Genomic DNA, 22,690 nt, shown 5'->3' with positions numbered 1-22,690 from the left:
AATTCTGTTTAGGAAATTTCCCCCTGTGCCAATGAGTTCGAGGCTCTTTCCCACTTTCTCTTCTATTAGAGTCAATGTATCTGGTTTTATGTTGAGGTCCTTGATCCACTTGGACTTGAGCTTTGGCAAGGTGACAAATATGGGTCTATTTCTATTTTTCTCCATACAGACAGCCAGGTAGACCAGCACCATTGACTGAAGATGCTTCCTTCCTTCCTTCCTTCCTTCCTTTCTTTCTTTCTTTCTTTCTTTCTTTCTTTCTTTCTTTCTTTCTTTCTTCCTTCCTTCCTTCCTTCCTTCCTTCCTTCCTTCCTTCCTTCCTTTCTTTCTTTCTTTCTTTCTTTCTTTCTTTCTTTCTTTCTTTCTTTCTTTCTTTCTTTCTTTTTCATTGCATATTTTTGGCTTCTTTGTCAAAGATTAAGTGTCCGAAAGTGTGTGGTTTTATTTCTGGGTCTTCATTCTATTCCATTGATCAAAGTGTCTGTCTCTATACCAATACCAAGCAATTTTTATCACTATTGCTCTGTAGTAAAGCTTGAGGTCAGGGACGGTGATCCCCCCCCCCCCGCCATTCTTTTATTGTTAAGAATTGTTTTCGCACTGGGCATAGTGGCACATGCCTTTTATCCCAGCACTCGGGAGGCAGAGGCAGTAAGATTTCTGAGTTCGAGGCCAGCGTGGTCTACAAAGTGAGTTCTAGGACAGCCAGGGCTATACAGAGAAACCTTGTCTTGAAAAAAAAAAAGGAAGAAGAAGAAGAAGAAGAAGAAGAAGAAGAAGAAGAAGAAGAAGAAGAAGAAGAAGAAGAAGAAGAAGAAGAAGAAGAAGAAAAAGAAGAGAAAAAGTATTGTTTTCGCTATTCTGGTTTGTTTTGTTTTGCCTTTCCAGATGAATTTGAGAATTGCTCTTTTTTTTTGTCTCTGAAGAACTGTGTTGGGATTTTGATGGGGATTGCATCGAGTCTGTATATTGCCTTTGGTAGGATGGCCATTTTTACTATGTTAACTCTGCCAATCCATGAGCATGGGAGATCTCTCCATTTTCTGAAATCTTTAATTTCTTCTTGAGAGACTTGAAACTGAATCCAAAAACACATCAAAACCATCATTTACCACTATCAAATAGGCTTCTTTCACTTGTTTGGTTAGAGTTACCCCAAGATATTTTATATTATTTGTGGCTATTGTGAAGAGAGTTGTTTCCCTAATTTCTTTCACAGCCTGTTTATCATTTGTGTAAAGGAAGGCTAGTGATTTATTTGAGTTAATTTTATATCTGGCCACTTTGCAGAAGTTGTTTATCAGCTGGAGAAGTTCTCTGGTAGAACTTTTGGGGTCACTTATGCATACTACCATATCATCTGCAAATAATGATACCTTTATTTCTTTTTTACCATTTTGTATCCCCTTGATCGATCTCTTTTTGTTGTCTTATTATTTTATCCATCATTTTGAGTACTATATTGAATAGATGTGTGGGTAGTGGGTATCATTGTCTTGTCCCCGATTTCAGTGGGATTGCTTCAAGTATGTTTTCATTTAATTTGCTTCAAGTATGTTTTCATTTAATTTGATATTGACTGTTGGTTTGCAGTAAATTGCTTTTATTATATTTAGGTATGGGCCTTGAAATCCTGATTTCTCCAATACTTTTAACATGAAGTGGTGGTGTATTTTGTCAAATGCTTTTTCTGTATCTAAGGAGATGATTGTGTGATATTTTTCTTTGGGTTTGTTTATATAGTGGATTAAGTTAATGGATTTTCATATATTAAGCCAATCTTGAATTCCTGGGATGAAGCCTACTTGATCGTGGTGAATGATGGTTTTGATATGTTCTTGGATTCTGTTTGCAAGAATTTTATTGAGTATTTTTGCATCTATATTCATAAGTGAGACTGGTCTGAAGTTCTCTTTTTTGATTGGGTCCTTGTGTGGTTTAGGTATCAGAGTAATTGTGGCTTCATAGAACAATCTAGGTAGTGTTCCTTTTCTTCCTATTTTATGGAATAGTTTGAGGAAAATTGGTATCAGGTCTTCTTTGAATGTCAGGTAAAATTCTGCAATAAATCCATCTGGCCCTGTGCTTTTTTTGGTTGGGAGGTTTTTAATGACTTCTATTTCTCTGTGTGATATGGGCCTGTTTAGATAGTTTACCTGCTCTTGATTTAACTTTGGTATGTGGTATCTGTCTAGAAAACTATCCATTTCATCTAGATTTTCCAGTTTTGTTGAGTATAGGCTTTTATAGTAGGATCTGATGGTTTTAAAAATTCCCTCCATTTCTGTTGTTATGTCTCCCTTTTCTTTTCTGATTTTGTTAATTTGGATATTGCCTCTCAGCCCTTTAGTTAGTTTGGCTAGGGGTTTATTTATCCTGTTGATTCTCTCAAAGAACCAGCTTCTGGCTTTGTTGATTCTTTGTATTGTTTTCTTTGTTTCTGTTTGGTTGATTTCAGCTCTGAGTTTGACTATTTCCTGCCTTCTACTCCTCTTGCCTGAGTTTGCTTCTTTTTGTTCTAGAGCTCTCTGGTATGCTGTTAAGTTGTTAGTGTAAGATCTCTCCAGTTTCTTTACCAGGGCACTTAGTGCTATGAACTGTTCTCTTAGCATTCCTTTCAGTGTGTTCCATATGTTTGGGTATGATGTGCCAACATTTTCATTAAATTCCAGGAAGTCTTAAATTTCTTTATTTTTTTCCCTGACTAAGTTATCATTGAGTAAAGAATTGTTCAGTTTCCACGTATATATGGGCTTTCTGTAGTTTTTGCTGTTCTTGAAGACCAGCCTTAGGCCATGGTGGTCTGATAGGATGCATTGTATTGTTTCAATCTTCTTATATCGGTTGAGGGATGTTTTGTGACCAATTATATGGTTGATTTTGAAGAAGGTACCATGAGGTGCTGAGAAGAAGGTGTATTCCTTTGTTTTAGGGTGAAATGCTCTGTAGATATCTGGTTTGTTTGTTTGTTTGTTTGTTGTTGTTGTTGTTTTGTTGTTTTTGTTGTTGTTTCGAGACAGGGTTTCTCTGTATAGCCTTGGCTGTCCTGGAACTCACTTTGTAGATCAGGCTGGCCTTGAACTTAGACATCCACCTGCCTCTGCCTCCTGAGTGTTGGGATTAAAGGTGTTAGCCACCATGCCCAGCATTAAATCCATTTGGTTCATAACCTCTCTTAGTTTCACTGTGTCTGTTTAGTTTCTGTTTCAATGACCTGTCTATTGGTGAGAGTGGGGTGTTGAAGTCTCCCACTACTATTGTGTGGGGTTCAATGTGTGTTTTGAGCTTTAGTAAAGTTTCTTTTATGAATGTGTGTGCTTTTGCATTTGGGGCATTAGATGTTCAGAACTGAGACTTTCTCTTGGTGGATTTTCCTCTTGATGAATATGAAGTATCCTTTTTCATCATGCTTGATAACTTTTGGTTGAAAGTCTATTTTATTGGATATTAGGATGGTGACTCCTGCTTGTTTCTAGGGACCATTTGCTTGGAAGACCTTTTCCCATCCTTTTTACTCTGAAATAGTGCATGACTTTGTTATTGAGGTGTGTTTCTTGTATGCAGCAAAACGCTGGATCTTGTTTTTATATCTAGTCTATTAGCTTATGTCTTTTTATAGGTGAGTCGAGTCCATTAATATTCAGAGATATTAAAGAGAGATGGCTGTTGTCTCCTGATATGTTTATTTTTGAAGGTGGCTTTATGTGCTTGTGTTTCCCTCCTTTTGGCTTTGTAGTGAGATGCTTAATATCTTGTCCTTTCTTTGGTGCAGGTACCTTCCTTGTGTTGAAATTTTCCTTCTAGGATCCTCTGTAGGGCTGGATTGGCAGATAGATACTGTTTAAATTTGGTTTTGTCCTGGGATATTTTGGTTTCTCCGTCTATGTTGATTGGGAGTTTTTCTGGGTATAGGCATTTGTGTTCTCTTAGAGTCTGCATGACTCTGACCAGTTTCTTCTGGCTTTCATAGTCTCTGTTGAGAAGTCTTGTGTAATTCTTATAGGTCTACCTTTCTATGTTACTTGGCCCTTTTCCCTTGCAGCTTTTAATATTCTTTCTTTGTTCTGTGTGTTTAGTGTTTTGATTATTATGTGACGAGAGGATTTTCTTTTCTGGTTCCATTCATTTGGTGTTCTATAGGCTTCTTGTACTTTTGCAATCTTTCTGTGTCCTCAGTCCACCTGCCAATTCTACCATACTCAGTAGAGTCTTGGGTAAAGGGAGTGAAATATAGATGTTCTGTTTAGGCCTGAGAGTTCCAGTCTTTTATTCTGTGTATCTTGGTCAGTTGTAGGTATCTTTGTTAATTAACATTTACTGGATGAAGAAGCTTCTCTGATGAAGAATGACTAATGCAGTAATTTGTGGGCATAATGATAAGTCATTAGGGGTTGGTTTAATACTATGTCCATTTAGCAGAGTAATTGTATTAGATTCTCCCTTAGGGCCTATGACCTGTCTAGCCACAGGTTATGGTTCATAATAACACAGCCAGGTAATGGTTTCAACTTGTGTAGCTAGCCTTAGGTACATGGTTGGTAACTCCCATAACATTTATGCCATTAATGTACCAGTGGACATGTCTTGTCAGGCTGATCACTGTTGTAGCTTGTAGGGAACAAACCTGCATAACATTTGTGACTGCCTTTCTCTTCTGGTAGTGTGGAACATTACAGTACTACAAAAGCTAGTAAGTAGGCTGTGACTTCCAGGTGAGTTTCAACTTGCTTTCTCCTTGTTATATGAACATAGTGTATGGTGTCCTCAGTAATAGGGTCTTGTAGGCATACATTTTTTTGAAATCTACATTTAATAAGGATTTAATCTTTCCTCTAGCCCACCACTCAACAGAGGTAGTGGGAGAGAAAAGTTATTAGGATGTGGGGGAAGTGGACCTATTCAGCAATAGTTCTTTGGGGTGAGCTTGATCTTCTTGCTCAGCAGTTCAGTCCCATAGCAAACACCAAATGCGACTCAGCAGCGTCAGACCAGTCCTCTAGACAGGCAGACAACAGATGCAAACCAGCAGCGACAGTCCAGTCCTTTCAGCCAGCAGGGACCAGGCAGCTGTAGCTCAATCCAGAAGAAACCACCAGGCTCACCAACTGGTCTGAGGTGAGGCCACAGAAGTGACAAGTTGCCTGCAGGAACCTCGAAAGCAGTTCTTGGGTGAGTTTCTCTCAATGGCAGCAATATCACAAGTTGAGCTCAGCAACGCTATGTAAAGCAAATCAATCCATGATTGTGGTTAGTGAAGACTAGCGAGGTGGAGCAAACCAAAGCTCAGCGCTGTGGGGATATATTTATACTCCTTCATTCTGGGTCCTTTTACGTGTTTGCTATATCAAAACATCCTTTCACCTGTGTCTGCTTCAGGAAAGCATTCTTTCATGTGTTTGCTTTAGCAAGACATCCTTTCACCTGTGTGCCTCAGCAAAACATCATTTGACATAACTTTCCAAAGAATCTAGAAGTTTCCATTTCAGGGTCTTACTGTCAAGTTATGGTGGGTTAACCAAAAAATACTGGAAATAGCCTGTAAAGTTTGGGGTCCATTGGATCTCTCTTGTCAGTGAATTCAAAGGAGACAGCCCGTTTCTGGAACTGACCTTTTTATTTATTATCCTGTGAAGTCTTATAGAGGCACTGTTGTTCCATTATGGGTATCTCAGGATTTATTGCTATGAACAGACACCATGACCAAGGCAACTCTTATAAGGACAACATTTAATTGGGTTTGGCTTACAGGTTCAGAGGTTCAGTTCATTATCATCAAGGCAGGAGCATGGCAGCATCCAGGCAGGCATGGTGCAGGAGGAGCTGAGAGTTCTACATCTTCATCTGAAGTCCTCTAGGAGAAGACCAGCTTCCATGTAGTTAGAAGGAGGGCCTCATTGCCCATCCCAACAGTGACACACTTCCTCCAACAAGGCCACACTTCCTAATAATGCCACAACCTGGGCCAAGTATATTCAAATTACAATGGGGGTAATGTTTAAACTCTTTACATATGTGCCTGAGTTTTAAAATGTCTTTAGTGTTAGTTATAACCCAATCCCAGATTCCCTCACTCTCTCCGCACCCCACTCTGCATAAATTCTTCCTGTACCTTTTAAGCTTTTATAACACTTTGTTCTATCTCCCTCCCAAGATGACCCACATGCCCCCTTACTAACTTTTTTGACCATTGTGGCTATTTCAAACGAAACACAGGTATCTGAAGATTTAAAGCTAACTTTCACAAAGCAGAGAAAGCATATAACATTTATCTTTCTGGGGCTTGACTATCTCATTCATAATGATTGCTTTCACCTCTACCCATTTATCTATGAATTTTATAATTTCTCCTAACAGCTGAGTGGTATCCCATTGTGTAAATGTAACACATTTTCTTTATACATTCATCAGTTGATGGACATTTAGACTGTTTCCATTTTTTGGTTATTGTGAATAGAGCATTACTGAACATGAATAAGCAAGAATCTCTATAGTAGGATACTTTGGGGCATACGCTCAAGAGAGGTACCACTGAATTATCTGATAGCTCTATTTCTTCTGCCTTTTCCAGGGCTCTCCCCACTGATCTCCATGGTGGGTGTACCAGTCTGCATTTCAACCACTGTGACCAGCAGTGAGGACATTGCTTGTTTCTCTGCATTCGCATTGGCATTTGTCATCATGTGGTTTTTGTTGTGTTGTTGATTTTTGGTTCTTAGCCATTTTAACTTGGGTAAATCAAAATCTGAAAAATAGTTTTAATTAGCATTTCCTGATGGCTAAGGATGCTGAATACTTTTAAACATGTTTCTCAGTCATTTGCATTATGTCTTTTTGAGAAGTCTGTTTTAGTCTACCACCAACATCTCCCTTTGTGAGACACGGTCCCTCTCTATAACCCTGGCTGTTCTGGACTTCACTGTGTAGAGCAGGCTGGTCTAGAACTCACAGAGATCTTCCTGCCTCTGTCTCTAGCTCTGCTTCCTGAGTGGTAGAATTAAAAATATATGCCACTGCAGTCATCCCCATTCCATCTTCCATGTTTTAGTTAGGTTCGTTTACTTGATTTTTAATTTTTAAAATCTTTATATCTTCCAGATACTAACACTCTGTCCAGTGCAAAGCTGGTAAGGCTTTATTTTCCCATGTAGGCTACCTCTTCATTCAGATGATGGTATCCTTTGCTGTACAGGTGACTTTTAGTTTGATGAGATTCCTAATTTATTGCTCATTGCTTTTAATGCTTGTGTTGTTGGAGTCATGTACAGAAAGATCCTTCCTATATATCAATGAGCTCAAGTACATTTTATAATTTCTCATCCACCAGATTCAGGGTACCAGGTTTTATGTTGAGTTCTTTTATCCATTTCATGTCGAGTTTTGTGAAAGACTTACAGCTCACCCTGACAGAGAAGGATCAAGCATTATTCTTCTACATGTAGCTATTCAGTTTGACCAGAACCTTTTGTTGAAGATGCTGTCTTTTCTCTAATGTGTATTACTGGACTCTTTGTAAAAAAAAAAAAAATCAGGTGCCTGTTGGAGTTTGGGTTCCTGTGTGAATCCTCAATTCTATTCCATTGGTTAAACAATCTACTTTTATGTCAATATCATGCTGTTTTTATTATGATTGCTCTAGTTTAACTTGAAATATGGGGTGATGATATACCCTCAGCAGTGTGTGTGTGTGTGTGTGTTGGCTATCCTAAAACAACCTAGTGTTTCTATATGATGCTCAAAATTATATTGTAATTTCTGTGAAGAATTTCATTAGAGTTGTGATGGGGAGTGCATTGAATTTGCAAATTGCTTTTGGTAGGATGACCATTTCATAATACTAATTCTACTAATCCATGAGCATGGGAGGTCCTTCTACCTTCTCGTGTCTTCTTCCATTTTCTTTTTCAATACCTTCAAGTTTTCATTGTACAAGACTTTCACTTCCTGATTAGATTGACTCCAAGATACTTTTGAGTCTACTGTGAATGCAATTGTTTCCCTGACTTCTTTCTTGATATGTTTCTCACTCATGCATAAGAAGGTTACTGATTTTTGTGTATAATTTTGTATCTTGCTACTTTGCTGAATGCATTTAATTAGCTGTAGGAGTCTTTAAGGTCTTCTATTTGTAGAATCTTATTATCTGCTAGAAAGAACATCTTGACCTCTGACTCTCCTGTTTGTATCTTCCTTATCTTCTTCATTTGTTTTTGTTGCTTTATCTTAACCTTCAACTACAATATTAGTTATGAAGGAGAGGGTGGACATTCTTATTCTTATTTCTTATTTTAGTAGGATATGCTTTGACTTTTCTCTACTAAGCAAGTTGTTGGCTGTAGGTATGCTGTATATTGCCTACTATATTGAAATGTTCCCTGCATTCCTAGATTCCCTAGAACTAAAGTTCCTAGAACATCGTGATTGAATGCTGAGTTATGTTGAATGAGATTTTGCCTAATGAAATGATCATGTGGTTTCTATCTTTTATGGCTTATTTTTGTCGTGGGTTACTACATTCATTGATTCCTTATTTTGAACCACCCGTGCTGCTGAGACGAAGACAACATGATCTATGTGAATTATCTTTTTGATGAATTCTTGAATCTAGTTTACAAGTATTTTATTGAGAATATTTGAATGTTTATTAGAAATACTGGTCTAGAATTCTCCTTTTTTGGGTTGGGTCTTTGTATGGTCTTGGTTTAGGAATATTTCTGGCTTCTTTGAAAAAAATTCGAAATGTTCTTTCATTTTCTGTTTTGTAAAATAATTTGAAGAGCATTGGCGTGGTTCTGCTAGAATTCTGTGCTGAATCTATCTTTCCTGGGCTTTTTTAGTCGGGAGACTTTTAACTACCACTTCGATATCATTGGGAGTTAAGGCTCTTTTTTTTTTTTTTTTAAGATTTATTTATTATTATATCCAAGTACACTGCAGCTATCTTCAGATGCACCAGAAGAGGGCGTTAGATCTCATTACGAATGGTTGTGAGCCACCACGTGGTTGCTGGGATTTGAACTCAGGACCTTCAGAAGAGCAGCTCTTACCATGATCTATGATCATGATCATGATCATGATCTTCGGAAGAGTGCTCTTAACCACTGAGCCATCTCTCCAGCCCGAGTTAAGGCTCTTTAAAAGCTTGTTTTTGTCTTATTGATTTAGTGTTTGCAGGGCATATATATCTACAAATCTGTATGTTTCTTTTAGATTTTTCAGTTGGGTGGAATAGTGATTGTAAAGTGTATATCTATGGTTCTCTGAATTTCCTTAGTGTCTACTGTAATATTCACCTTTTCATCCCTGATTTCGTTAATTTGAATCCTTTCTGCTTTTTAATTGGTTAATTTGGCTAAAAGTTTGTCAATTTTGTTAATGTTTTCAAATAATCAACTGATTTAATTGATTTTTTGTATTTTTGCTATTATTTGTATTTCTTTGACTTCAGCACTTGCTTTGATTATTCCTGTCTACTTTGGGGGGCAGTGTTTGATGTTGAGCTATTGACTCTTTATGCAATTATCATTCAGTAGTGTATTGCTTAATTTCCATGAGTTTTTGTTCTTTCTATTCTTTTTTTTCTTTTTACTTTTTATTGATTCTTTGTGAATTTCACATCATGTTCCACAGTCCCACTCATCTCCCCTTCCCCTTATACCTGCCCTCCACCCTTGTAACCTTCCCCCTTAACAAGGAAAAAAAAAACATTGTGGAAGCTGTAGTACGTCACAGTGTATCCCACAGTATACTCTTTTATCCACATTTCTTTCTCTCAAATGTTCATTGCAATGACACATTGGTCTGATATGAGGCCTCTGGCTTTTGCTACTCTATCAATACTAGAACCTTACTGGGACTCCTCTCAGATATTCTGTTGTTGGCCTGTGGAGAGCCTGTAATTTTGGGTCTGTAGGACTGGCTCCTTCATGCAGTCTGCAGTTGTGGTACTAGTCACTGATGTGGTAGATGTTGGTGTAGGCCAATTCAAAGCCTGAGAGGTATCTGAGCTCTCCTGCTCTCATGCCCTCAAGGCCAGCTCACCATCAACCCCCTCAACCAGCACCATCTCTACCCTGCTGCCCAGGTGAGGTGCAGGGCCCACTCTCCTGAGTGTTGCAGTTGGTGAGGGACATGGCCAGTTCTCCTGTTCTCATGATCCTGGGGCCAGCTCTGCTAGCTCTCCTGCCTGTCAAAAATGACAAAGGACTAGGAGGGGAGGAGGGTATCTCTCCCTCATCTGCATCACTACCCAGTGGGTAATGGGAGACAAGGGGAAAATAGGGCATCTCTCTCTTTCATGCTGCTCCAGGGGAGACTAGTGGTAGGGCCAGCTCTCCCACACTTGTATCCTAGGATTGGCTCAGCCACAACATACTGTGTGTGTGTTCTTCTGAGTACTGTAGCTGGCTGCTAGGTGTGGGGTCAGCTCTCCTGCCCTCAGGGACAGCTCTTCTGCAATGCCCAGGCAAGGGGTGAGGGCATTTCTCAGCCCTCAGACATCAACTTGTTCCTGGGTAGCATCCAGACTAAGAACGCACTCCTGATCTTTGGTGATAACAAACTCCTGCTGCTGCAGAGCCATAGACCCAGATTTGGCCCCAAGTGACAGCACAGGCCATGACCTCACCATGGTCCCAGGTGGCAACACTGACAACTCACATCAGGCTGTTCTTCACTACCCTCAAGTCTCCAGCTCTGCCTCTCTTCACTGTGCCCACATCCTTCTGCTTCTCTTTCTCTTCAATTTCTCCACCACTTACTTGGTCCTCTTAGTGGTGCTCTGAGGGTCTAGGATCATCTCAGGAGTGGTCTCAGGTATGTTATGCTCCAATTGTGCATTATGGCCCTGGGCATGGCTTATCTAGGTCATGGTCTGCTCCCCACTCACCCCCAGGGCCTAGTCATCTCAGGCTAACTCCCTGTCTGGACCCCAGTGGAGCTGGTCTGGTGGTTACCTCAGGCTCTCCTGGCTCGCTCAAGTGATCTCTTGCAAGGGTAGTCTGCCTTAGGCTCATTCCTTCCTCAGGCTGCCATTCTTCTCATCTCCAGCTTGCTCCCTGTCCTGGGAGCCTGTCTGGGCCTGCTTGGTACCAGACTGGTGGCCATCTCAGGCTAGCTCCATGTCCAAACCCCCTGGCACTGGACTAGTAGCTGTCTCATGCCTGTTTTTTGTTTTTGTTTTTTGTTTTTTGTTTTTTTTTTCTCCAGGGATGTTAGGCTACTAATCATTCAGATATTCATAGGTCAGAACGCTGAGCTTACACATAGCCTCTTTCCTCTCTGTCACCTACTGACACACATGTCACACAGCAGTTACACCCACAGGGCCTCTTATTGTTCATGCCTAGATTTTCCCATTGTTGTGGGATAGAAAGCATGATGTGATTTCAACTTTCCTATATTTGTTAAGTCTTGCTTTGTGTCTTAATTTGTGTTCAGTTTTGGAGGAAGTTCCAATAGGCTAATGAGAAAAACAAGTTCTTCAGTGTTTAGATAATTAGGTCTATTTGAATTATGATGTTATTTAATCTCAGAATTTCTCCATTTAGTTTTGTCCCCAGAATAATTGTCTATTTGTGAGAGTGGAGTGACCTGCTGACATGAGTTGGGATGGATCTGTGATTTTCTATTTATAACTTATTTATTTTTGTTGCTGTTACAGTCACTTTTCTTCTTTTATTGGGAGTAATGACAATGTTCAGGAGGGGATAATTTATAGTAGTGTTGGGACTTCAATCTGGGAACACAGCTTCTATCCATGCCTTCTGTTTCTTTGCTAGAGTGTGAAGTCTCCAGCAGTTTGGTTAGAGAATCTTGAACAAGTTTTCCCTGGCAGTGTTGTCTTGTCCTGACTCTTAAGCCTAGCTAAAGCAAACGGAGAGTTCCAGTAAGGCATCTGGCAAGGCAGTGGGACTCTGGGTCACATGTGATGACCGAAGGGTCCCTGATGGAAATTTGGCTGAAATCTGGTGAGGGAGTGGGGCAGGCTGGGAGAAGAGTGTTATCTCTGGCAAGCGCCATGGGACTTGGGTGACTAGAATGAACGAAGTCATGGAGGGAGAGTCCAGATTGAATACCTGGAATTGAACGTGTGGCTACAGAGTCTCTGGTAGCTACCAAGTAGATCTGGCATTAGAATAGTCCCAAAGAAAGGAAGATGGGTAAAAAGGATGGGGTTATCTCTGGCAAGCAACACCCTAACTAGGAAAACCAGATTGGAGAAGGAGGGGTGGGAGAGCCTAGGTCTGAGCCTTGTGTTCTCTATAGGGGCCCTGGTAGCAAGGTAGAGACAGATTCTAACTTCTTGACCAGAAGTTCTTTTTTTTTTTTTTTAAGATTTATTTATTATTTATTATATGTAAGTACACTGTAGCTGTCTTCAGCCACCAGAAGAGGGCATCAGATCCCATTACAAATGGTTGTGAGCCACCATGTGGTTGCTGGGATTTGAACTCAGGACCTCTGGAAGAACAGTCAGTGCTCTTAACTTCTAAGCCATCTCTCCAGCCCCAGAAGTTCTCGATTACTGGTTTTTTTTTTTCCTTTTCTTATAAACCATACATGAGGGTGTGACTGAAACTGACAGGCACCAGGACACTTAGACTGGAAACCGGAACGACCAGATCATCCCTCTCCAGTGCTACCATCCAGTAAAGCCTTATTAGCGCAGAGACTGTAACCCTCAATGCTGTCTCACTCCTGAGACCCACTCTTGCTACACAGAGGCTCTGCCTTCCTTCTTTCTTTTAGCTTCCCATAAAAATACTTATTTATAAAACTCGTCCTCCATAAATTTCATTCTTTGAATTCTTAAGTCAAGAACCTGAAAGTCATTGACTCGATGAGAGTTTTGTGTGGCTATGTCTGACACCTTAGTGCCCGAGTAAAGACACACTCAATATTTGATGAAACCTTTGTTGCTCTTAAAGAGATCCCAACATTTCATGTACCAGGAAGCTCATTCATAAACCTTGCTTCTTCCAAAATGTGCTTTGAGATGTCCTCCAGAAGTGGATTTCCATGCCTATTTTAAAATGTATATGCAAATGTGAATGTTTGAGCTGTGATTTTTGAATTACACCAAAGTATAGGAGCTATTGTCTTTCTTTTTTTTTTCTTTTGAATAAGAAATTAACTAAAATGCAGGAACTTAATAATTGACTGTAGATTTTTAAACTGAAGAAAACTGACCATGAAGACTGTACCCTAGTCATGCGTAAGTAAAATAGTGACTAATTAAAATGTTGACTTTAAGCTCTCTTCCCAGTGGGATGGGTTGGGTTTGGTGCTTTTAAATGTTAATTCTGGGAACTGAGGCTAAGAAAAAAAATCTAGCTACAGTATTTACAAGATGATTTCCTTTTTTTTCAATTGTTACTTTTATTTATTTATTTTTTCATCTTGTAAGGGGGCGACATTTGAAATGTAAATAAATAAAATAATTTTAAAAAGTAACAGTGATATATATATATATATATATATATATATCAAGTAACCAACCCTAAAAACATGTACATTTAAGCAACACTAAGTGGAGTCAGCAGGTTGTATTCATATATTTATATGTGTGTATATTTAATAATATGTATATATATATTTAATAATTACAGAAAAATAATAAATTTTAAAAGAAATATGGACAATTTCTAGGCATGAATTTTTGACTAGGCTCATAGCACCAAACATAGGACTGTTTCTGGGAAGCAGACTTCAAATTCAATCTAAGAGTCACTGGTTATCCCCATAACCATTGTACCACTATTGCATATCTGGGTAAATATTTCCTGAAAGGTTTCTAATATATTCTAACACTGATGGATAAGTCCACTGATAACTTTTCTTCCCCAGCAGCCTGCATAGCACCCCCAGCACTTGAAAGCTAGCCCAGGTCAGTTCCAGTTTGAATAAGTCCTATAAGGGACATTACTACAAATAGTTAGCTCAATGAGCATAATGCCAAACTACCTTCTGAATACCTGTGTTTACAGCCTTAGATTAAGGTACTTTCAACCCTAAATACAGAAGCTGCTATGACAGTGAATGGTGGTAAATACAGAGACCCATAGCCACCCAAAATACTGGAAATAAATGGAAGATGAGGTCAGCACTAAAAAAAAAAAAAATTTATATGGATCACTGCAGGAGGAGGAGAGAGAGAGAGAGAGAGAGAGAGAGAGAGAAAGAGAGAGAGAGAGAGAGAGAATGTAAAGGCCAAAAGATAGAAAGGCAGTGAAATCTCATTAGACGTGGCACAGTGAATACTACTTCTTTCTCTGGGCCTGCATAAGACAGGGCCTCTCAACAGCTGGTAATGGGTAAGAAAGAGAATCATGGGATTCCTTTCTATCAAATTATAGGCCACCATTGGACATTGGACTCTGAGAGAGGAAAAGACATTAACTTTAGTTGTAATAATCATTGATGTACCCATCAGAGTTCAATAAATAGTTCAAATCCTAGCACATTTTGGCCCTGGTCAAGCCCAGAGGGACATAAACAAAATATACGAATGTAGGAAAGAGATTATGGAAAGAGGGGTAACAGGAGATGAAGGGGATGGTGTTAGGACTTCTGGGGCCCTATTATTTCTATTGAAACTGCCTGAGTTGTGTCCTGAAGGCTCTGGTATACGGTGATAGCATCTTCATTTAGTTTGGGAAGTCTCTTCACTTTTGGATTTCCTCAATGACCCATTGCTCACTCAAAAACATATCATTTAATATCTGAACATTATATTGTTTCTGTGGGGTTTTTTTGTTGTTTGTTTTTGCTATTGGTTTCTGGCTTTATTCTACGATGGATGGTAAGATAAAAATGTTTTCTATTTTTTGTTTCTTGATGTCTATACTGTGATTGACTTTAGAGAAGGACCCATGGACTGTTGAAACAAATGTGTATTCCCTTTCCATTGGATGGAATGTTCTGTAGAAATCCTATATATCCAATTTATCTGTGGTATAGTTTAGTAATAAATTTCTTAATTGATTTTTAATCTGAACTATTTCTCTATAGATGGCAGTGGATCACTGGAGTCCCCCACTGTTTCTATGTAAGGATCTACCTGATATTTCATGTTTTTTAGTGTTTATTTTATGCAACTGAGAATCCCAATTTTGGTGTATATTTAGAGTTGTGTTTTCTTGGTAAATTGTTCCCTTCACCACTACATGTGGCCTTCTTTATCCCTTCTGACTAGTTTTTGTTTGAAGTCCACTTTATCAAATATGAGAATCGCTATGCCAGCTCATTTACAGCTTCCATTTGCTTCATAAACTGCTGCCTTTCCTTTGACTCTTTGTTGGGATGTCTTTGATAGTGAGGTATGTTTCTTGGAGACAACAGATAGTTTGATCAAGTATTTTAATTCAGATAGCTAGATTGCATCTTTTAATGGATGTGTAGAGCCCATTTTTATTTAATATCATCATTGAAAAGTTTGCTATTCTTATAGCTTTATTGCTTACTTTGGTTAGATGGATTATTGGCTCTTCCTGTTTTATGGTATGGAATGGAAAAGGATGAATTAATTCCTGGCTCTCCTATGTTCATGTATTCCTCTCATGAAATCTGTTTTCTCCTGTGCCTTTGTGAATTGGATTGTAGTATTCATTCCTTAGTGTACAGTATTTTAAAAATTAAAAATATTTTATTTTTGTTATTCTTAATTATATGTAGGGGTATGTGACTGTGTGTAGGTGTGTGTACATGAATGTAGGGGCCTGTCAAAGCCAGAGCTATTATATCTTTTGGGACTGGAGTTATATATGGCTATGAGCCCCCTGAAATGAGTGCCAAGAACCCAACTCTGGTCCTCTGAAGAGCAGCAAGTGCTCTTATTCACGAAACCATCTCTCTAACCCTGTGTGCATAAGTATTTTTAAAAGCATTTTCTGAAGATGATTTGGTTAAGAGTTGTCTTAACTTGTGGCTATCTAAAAAATGGCCTAATTTCTTCCTTAGTTTTAAGAGATACCACTGGATTGTGTTGACATTTATGTTCAAAGCTTGAATATTCCATGCCATATTTTCCTGTTTTTTAAGGTTACTGACAAAAGGTTTTTTTTTTATAATATCCTGACATTTCTTCCTTTGTATGTAAATTTGCATTGCAGAATTTAATGCTACCTTTTCCTTCATATATAAATGTTTTATCAGTGTATGTTAATTATACATGATACTGGGTTGTGTTGCGATATTTTCATGCATGTATACAGTATATTTTGGTCATATACTGTATGATCCCATTAACCTCTCTTGTCCTCATCACTTTTGAGTACCTTCCTTCCAGGGCATCAAGCTTTTCCTTTCTTCCTTCTCACCAATCTATAAGGATAAATGTAATTGTTTAGAAGGCAATTTAATGGGCACATCATGTCTAGTTAATGAAAATCTGCTATAACTTTCTCACTAGGATCTATGATCTCTTTAGCAATGAGCTTTTGACCAGGGTTGTAATACCAGATGTGAATTCTGTTCTGTGGAGCAGACTCAGTCCGTCTTGAATGCAATTGATTGTCAACATAACAGACTTACTTCTACTGCATTAGTGAATATATCTTGCCTAACTGGTCTGTACTTTGGCAAGCAGGTCCATTGCTCAGTTAGACTGTTATTGACAGCTCTTCCTCAACAGTCTTCCTACTTTCTCTATGTCCTGTAACCAGAACAAGTAGTAGCACTGGCAAAGAAGTCTTATCATCATTTATGCTGGGCAACCAATCACAATGGTAATTGCTTGCATTGTTTTGGAGGCCAAGTCCCTACTCCCAGACTTGACTTTAATGATCTGTAAGTTCTAGGAGAAGGTTTATCCACTCTTTTAGTTAGGGTTTTACTGCTGTGAACAGACACCATGACCGAAGTAAGTCTTATAGGGACAACATTTAATTGGGGCATTCATGTAGATGCTTCAAAATTATAATTAGATAGATTTTTGATTACCAAGTGTCAGGGACCTTTATGGTATTTTCATACATATCTGCTTGTTGGACCCTCCCCATCTCCCTGCTCCCCACTTAAATCATCCCATCTCAGTAGTTTCCTCTGCCACTTTCCTATCGCATCCATTTTACCCTTGCCTTTAAACTACTGCCCCCCTCAACTAATGAGCCTCTTTCTAGTTTTCTGGTTTCTTTACATACCAACTCTCTCAAAAATGAATATATGTAAAAATAAGCTAGCATCCATACATGAGAGAGAACAGATGGTGTTTGCCTTTCTGAACCTGGCTTCAAGTTTTATTTTCTGTTGTCTTCCTTAATATAACATCTTCCAGTTTTATCCATTCTCATGCAAATTTTCATCTTTTTGTATGGATGAATAAAATTCCATTGTATAGCTGTAGCACATTTTCATTATCTGTTTATTATGTGGTAGATGTCTGGGCTAATTCCATTTCTTGCTATTGTGAGTAGAGCAAACCATAGATGTCCAAGTTTGCTGTGGTCGGATATAGAGTCCTTGGAGTCTGCCCAGGAGTGGGACAACTGGGTCATATGACCGTTCTTATAGTCTTTTGAGAAATATCCATACTGAGTCTCACAGTTGCTGTACTGATTTATACTCCCTGTACTGGCTGATTTTGTGTGTCAACTTGACACAAGCTGGAGTTATCACAGAGAAAGGAGCTTCAGGTGAGGAAATGCCTCCATGAGATACAGCTGTAAGGAATTTTCTCAATTAGTGATCAAGGTGGGAGGGCCCATTATGGGTGGTGCCATCATGGGCTGGTAGTCTTGGGTTCTATAAGAGAGCAAGCCAAGAGAAGCAAGCTAGTAAGTAACATCCCTCCATGGTCTCTGCATCAGCTCCTGCTTCCTGACCTGCTTGAGTTCCAGTCCTGACTTCCTTTGGTGGTGAACAGCAGTGTGGAAGTGTAAGCTGAATAAACCCTTTCCTCTCTAACTTGCTTCTTGGTCATGATGTTTTGTGCAGGAATAGAAGCCCTGACTAAGACATTCCCACGAGCAGTTAATAAAGTTTCCTGTTCTCACATTCTTGCCAGGATCTCTTGTCATTTGTTCTCCTTATGATAGCCAATCTGACTGGAGTGTTGGAGTCTCAAAACTATTTTTTAAAATGTATTTATTTATTCACTGAATATCCTGATTGTAGCCCCCTGTACCTCCTCTCCTCCTAGTCTCATCCTTACAAATCTCTCCCCTCACTACCCCCTTCCCTTTTCCTCAGAGAAGGGGATGTCTCCCATAGGCACCACCCCACCCTGTGACATCCAGTTGCAGTAGGTCTAAGCATATCCTCTCCCTCCGAGGCCCAAGCAGGCAATCCAGTTAAGGGAAGGGGATCCAATAGCAGGTAGAGTCATAGACAACCTCCACTTCAATTGCTAAGGGACCCACATGAAGACCAAGCTGTGTATCTGCTACAAATGTGTAGGGGGCCTTGATCCAGTCCATGCATGTATGCATGCTCTTTGGTTGGTGCTCTGTGAGCCCTCAAGGGTCCAGATTAGTTGACTCTGTAGGTCTTCTCGTTGTGTCATTGACCTCTCCAGCTCTCTCAATCCTATCCCCCAACTCTTAGACAGGACTCCCCAAGCTCAGTCTTATGTTTGGCTGTGGGTCTCTGTATCTGTTTCCATCAGCTGCTGGATGAAACCTCTCAGGAAACAGTTATGCTAGGTTTCTCTCTGCAAGCATAGCATAGTATCATTAATCATCCTGCTCCCACATTTCCCTACCTGCAGAGTCCCCCAGGGCATACCCACTTCCCCTATAAACTATTTTAACTTGTATTTTCCTGATGGATAAAAGGGTTGAACACTTTTGAAGATATTTATTGGCCACCTGTTTTTCTTCTTTGGAGAATTCTCTATTCATTTCCATAGCTCATTACTTTTCTTTTTTTCTTTTTATTTATTCTTCTCTCACACAATATATCCTGCCTTCAGCTTCCCCTCCCTTCACTTCTATTCCCCCCAGCTTCCCTGCTTCCCCTCTTCTCCAGACCCATTGCTTCTTTTCAGGAAAGAACAGGCCTCCCAGGAATATCAATTGAACACAGCATAACAAGATGCACTGAGACTAGTCACAAACCCTCTTGTCAAGGCTGGATAAGGCAGCCTAGTAGGAGGAAAAGAGGAGATGAGTAAGTTAGAGATACCTCCCTTCATGCCCACTATTTGGAGTCCCACAAAACCCCAAAGTAAAAAACCATAATATATATGCAGAGGACCTACCACAACTAGGTTGCTTAGCTTTTTTTAATTCTTTGTATGTGATGGATATTAAACCTTGTTCAGTAAATATATATGATATTATATATATAGTATATATAATTATATAGTATATATCATGTTTTATATATGATATATAACATATAATTATATATTACATATTAGTTTATATAATTTATGTAATTATATATTATATATCATACATATACATTTAGTAAATATATGTATGATATATAACTTAGTATATAATAAGTATAATTTAGTATATATATGTATATAACTAAGTATATACTAACTTTACTAACTAAATACTAAATAAATAAAAAATTTTAATATTTATATACATCACATATAATATATTTTTACATATACTGAACCACTCCTGCATCTCTGGAGTGAAAACAGCATGACCATGTTGAATGGTCTTTTTGATCATTGTTTGTGATCTTGAATTCAGTTTCAAGAATTCTATAGAAAAAATATGTGTCTAATTAATCAGGGAAATTGGTCCATAATTTTCCCTTTTTGTCATTGTGTATTAATTTGATTTTGGTGCCAGGATAATTCTCGCATTGTGAAATGAGTTTAGAACTCTCTCTTCCTTTTCTGTTTTGTGGAACAGTTTGAGAAGGGTTGGCTCTTGTTCAAGGTCTACCAGAACTCTGCAGTGACTGCATTTGGGCCTGGACACTTTTAAACTCACTGCTTCAATATCGCTGGTGGTTACAGATTGGTTTAAATATTTGGTGTTATCTTGGATTAATGCTGGTGGGTTATCCACATCTGGAAATTTACCTATTTCATTTACATTCTTCCACTTTTAATGGGTTATGAGCTTTAAAGTCTATGCTTATGGCTTTATAAAGTTCATTGATATCTATTGTAATGTCTCCCTATTCATTTGTGATTTTACTAATTTAGGACTTTTATCTCTTTCTTTTGGTTAGTTTGGCTAAGGGTTGTCAATCTTTTCAAAAAATCAAATGCATTTCACAGATTCCCTGTATTTCTTTTTGTCTTAGGGTTTATTGCTGTGAAGAGACACCATGACTATGGAAACTCTTATAAAGGAAAACATTGAATTGGGCCTGACTTACAGTTCAGAGGTTTAGTCCATTATCATCATGGCAGGAAACATGGTAACATGAAGGCAGACATGGTGCCAGAAAAGGAGCTGAGAGTTCTATACGTGGATATGTAGGTCGCAGATTGAGCCACCAGGCCTGGCTTGAGCTTTGGAGACACCAAAGCCCACTCCCCAATGACTCACCTGCTCCAACGAGGCCACATCTACTCTAACAAGGCCACACCTCCTAATAGTGGTACTCCTTATGGACCTATTGGGGCCATTTTCATTCTAACCACACTTTTAAAATTTATATTTCATTAATTTCTTCCCTAATTGTAATTGCTTCTCTCTAATGTTTTTGAGTTTAGCTTGTTCTTGTTTTTCCAAGAGTGTAATTTAGTTATTTACTTAATTATCTCTGATATTTAATTTAGTTACTAAATGTATCTATTTAGCTTGTTTGCATATGTACACTCATATGTATGGTTGTTCCTCTCTTTCTGCCATGTGAGACCTGGGGATCAAAGTCAGGACATTAGGTTTGGTAGCAAACACTTTTATCTCTGAGACCTCTTACTGTTTTTGTCTGAGTTTTAAATGCAGGAAATTGGTAAAGGACAGAAATAAAAGGGTCAAAGATTAAAAGCTAAATTCTCCAGTCTTTGATAGTCAAATCATAGCTGTTTGGAGCTTGACCCAGTGACTTGAACTGCTTTGTACAAATAACTAAAACCTAATTCCTAATGGCCCTTGACACATCATCCCAAACAGACTCAGGAAGGGCAAGTGGTGTCATAAAATTATTTGCCTAACAAGATAGTGAGCTGCCCTGTTGAACTCTATTTACAAAGCTATAAAATGGCCACATGACTAAGTCAAGAAAATTCTTTTAATTGTTACAAAAGGACCCTACTCCTTTCTAATGGGGTGATTCACTGAGAATTTGCCTGTGATATTTTTTTGTACAAATGGCCTACTCTTTAAAAAAAATTAAACAAAATATTATTTGTGATGTGATCTGGGGTGTGTGTGTGTGTGTTTGTGTATGTGTGTGTGTGTTGTACATGTGGAGTCTGAGGACAATCTTGTGAAGTCACTTCTCTCCTTTTTATGTGGTTTCTGGGGGTTGAACTCAGGTTGTGAGGCTCATGCTACAAGAGCCTTTAGCCACTGGGCCATCCTTCTGGCCCAAGTATTTACTAAAATTTTATATCAATTCTTGTCTAATAACTAACTTATCTCCACAGTTAGGCTCCCTTTTCCTGACACAACATTTTGATTGCCTGGCTGGAAAATTCTCCCCTTGCTTCCTTGATTGTTGTGGGCTGGGCTGGTCCCAGGCTTTCCCTGAGGTCCCAAGGAGAAGAAACACAGTTCCTTATGGTAAAAGCAGGAACATGCTCGGTAGAGCCAGTGATGTCCTGGGCCTTGAAGGGGCTTCAGCTTCACATCCTGAGAACCCAACTCTCCCCATCTTATAGGACTACAGTTATCAGTCCCAAGGCAGTGGTGTGCTCCAGCTGTGATGTCCTTGAGATAATCTCTGTTCCCCTTGTACATTAAACATTGTTTAATTAGCTTCCTGCTGACTTTGTCCCTTTATATGGTAGGTTCTGCTAACTCTGTCCCATTTCTCCCTGGAAATAGTATATAAGATGCTATGTTTCTTAACTTGCTTGCTTGGCATAGGACATAGCTTGTGCAAGACCTCCTGATCCCAAACCTATGTATTGCTTTATCTTCTGATATTCCGGTCCTCTCTCTCAGGACATGGTCACTGAAGAGTGACTTGCTGGTCTAGGTCACTTGACCTTTGTCTTCACTCTGGCGCTTGTCATGACTCTCCGAGAAGCCCCGTGAGCTTCTTGTTGGCTCCTTTTAAATGGTAAGGGATACCCTTATTTTTTATAGATGCCCCCCTCACTATTAACATTGTGGCACAGGGACAGCAACATCCAGGACAAATCCTCACACATTGTGAGGATTCAATTGCTCCCCCCTCTCTTCATTTGCCTCCTCCCTCAGCCTGGCCCTTGGTGAACACATAACTGAGGAACATTTTGTCTGCAGTTTTCCTTCCTAGGCAGACTTCTGGGTCTGAAAGGCCTATGGGCAATCATGATCTTTCTTTAGGGTGGCAAGCTCCACAGCTTCCCTTTCCTGCACAGCTGATTCAGTTTTTATCACTTGAAGGTTGGTCTAGCCTGACTAACTAGACAGGTTTGGCTATAGAGTGAAACTGTGTTTCACCACTTTGAGTCACAGGTCTTTAGTCTTGGACAACAAGTGCCTTGGTCCAGGAAGCGTGATGAGACTGAGTCTCACCCATGACTTGGGTATCTGATACCTCCAAAGGATGCCTTAAGAATGATTGACTTACTTCTGCTAGGACTCATAGTCTAATTTGTCCCTTGGATGTGTTATTGAAA

General features: G+C 39.1%; 1 non-coding gene across 1 annotated transcript; it reads right to left on the bottom strand.

Annotated features, from left to right (window-relative positions):
* Positions 1–11,206: 11,206 nt before the first annotated feature.
* On the bottom strand, positions 11,207–11,335 carry Gm24665. Its single transcript, XR_003954226.1, has one exon. It is a non-coding gene; the product is annotated as a small nucleolar RNA SNORA17 (small nucleolar RNA).
* Positions 11,336–22,690: the final 11,355 nt, after the last annotated feature.

The sequence above is a fragment of the Mus musculus genome, chromosome 2 (assembly GCF_000001635.26).
Source record: "Mus musculus strain C57BL/6J chromosome 2, GRCm38.p6 C57BL/6J".
NCBI lineage: Eukaryota > Metazoa > Chordata > Mammalia > Rodentia > Muridae > Mus > Mus musculus.
The sequence above is the reverse complement of the archived record's forward strand: the minus strand, read 5'-3'. Positions and strand labels throughout refer to the sequence as shown.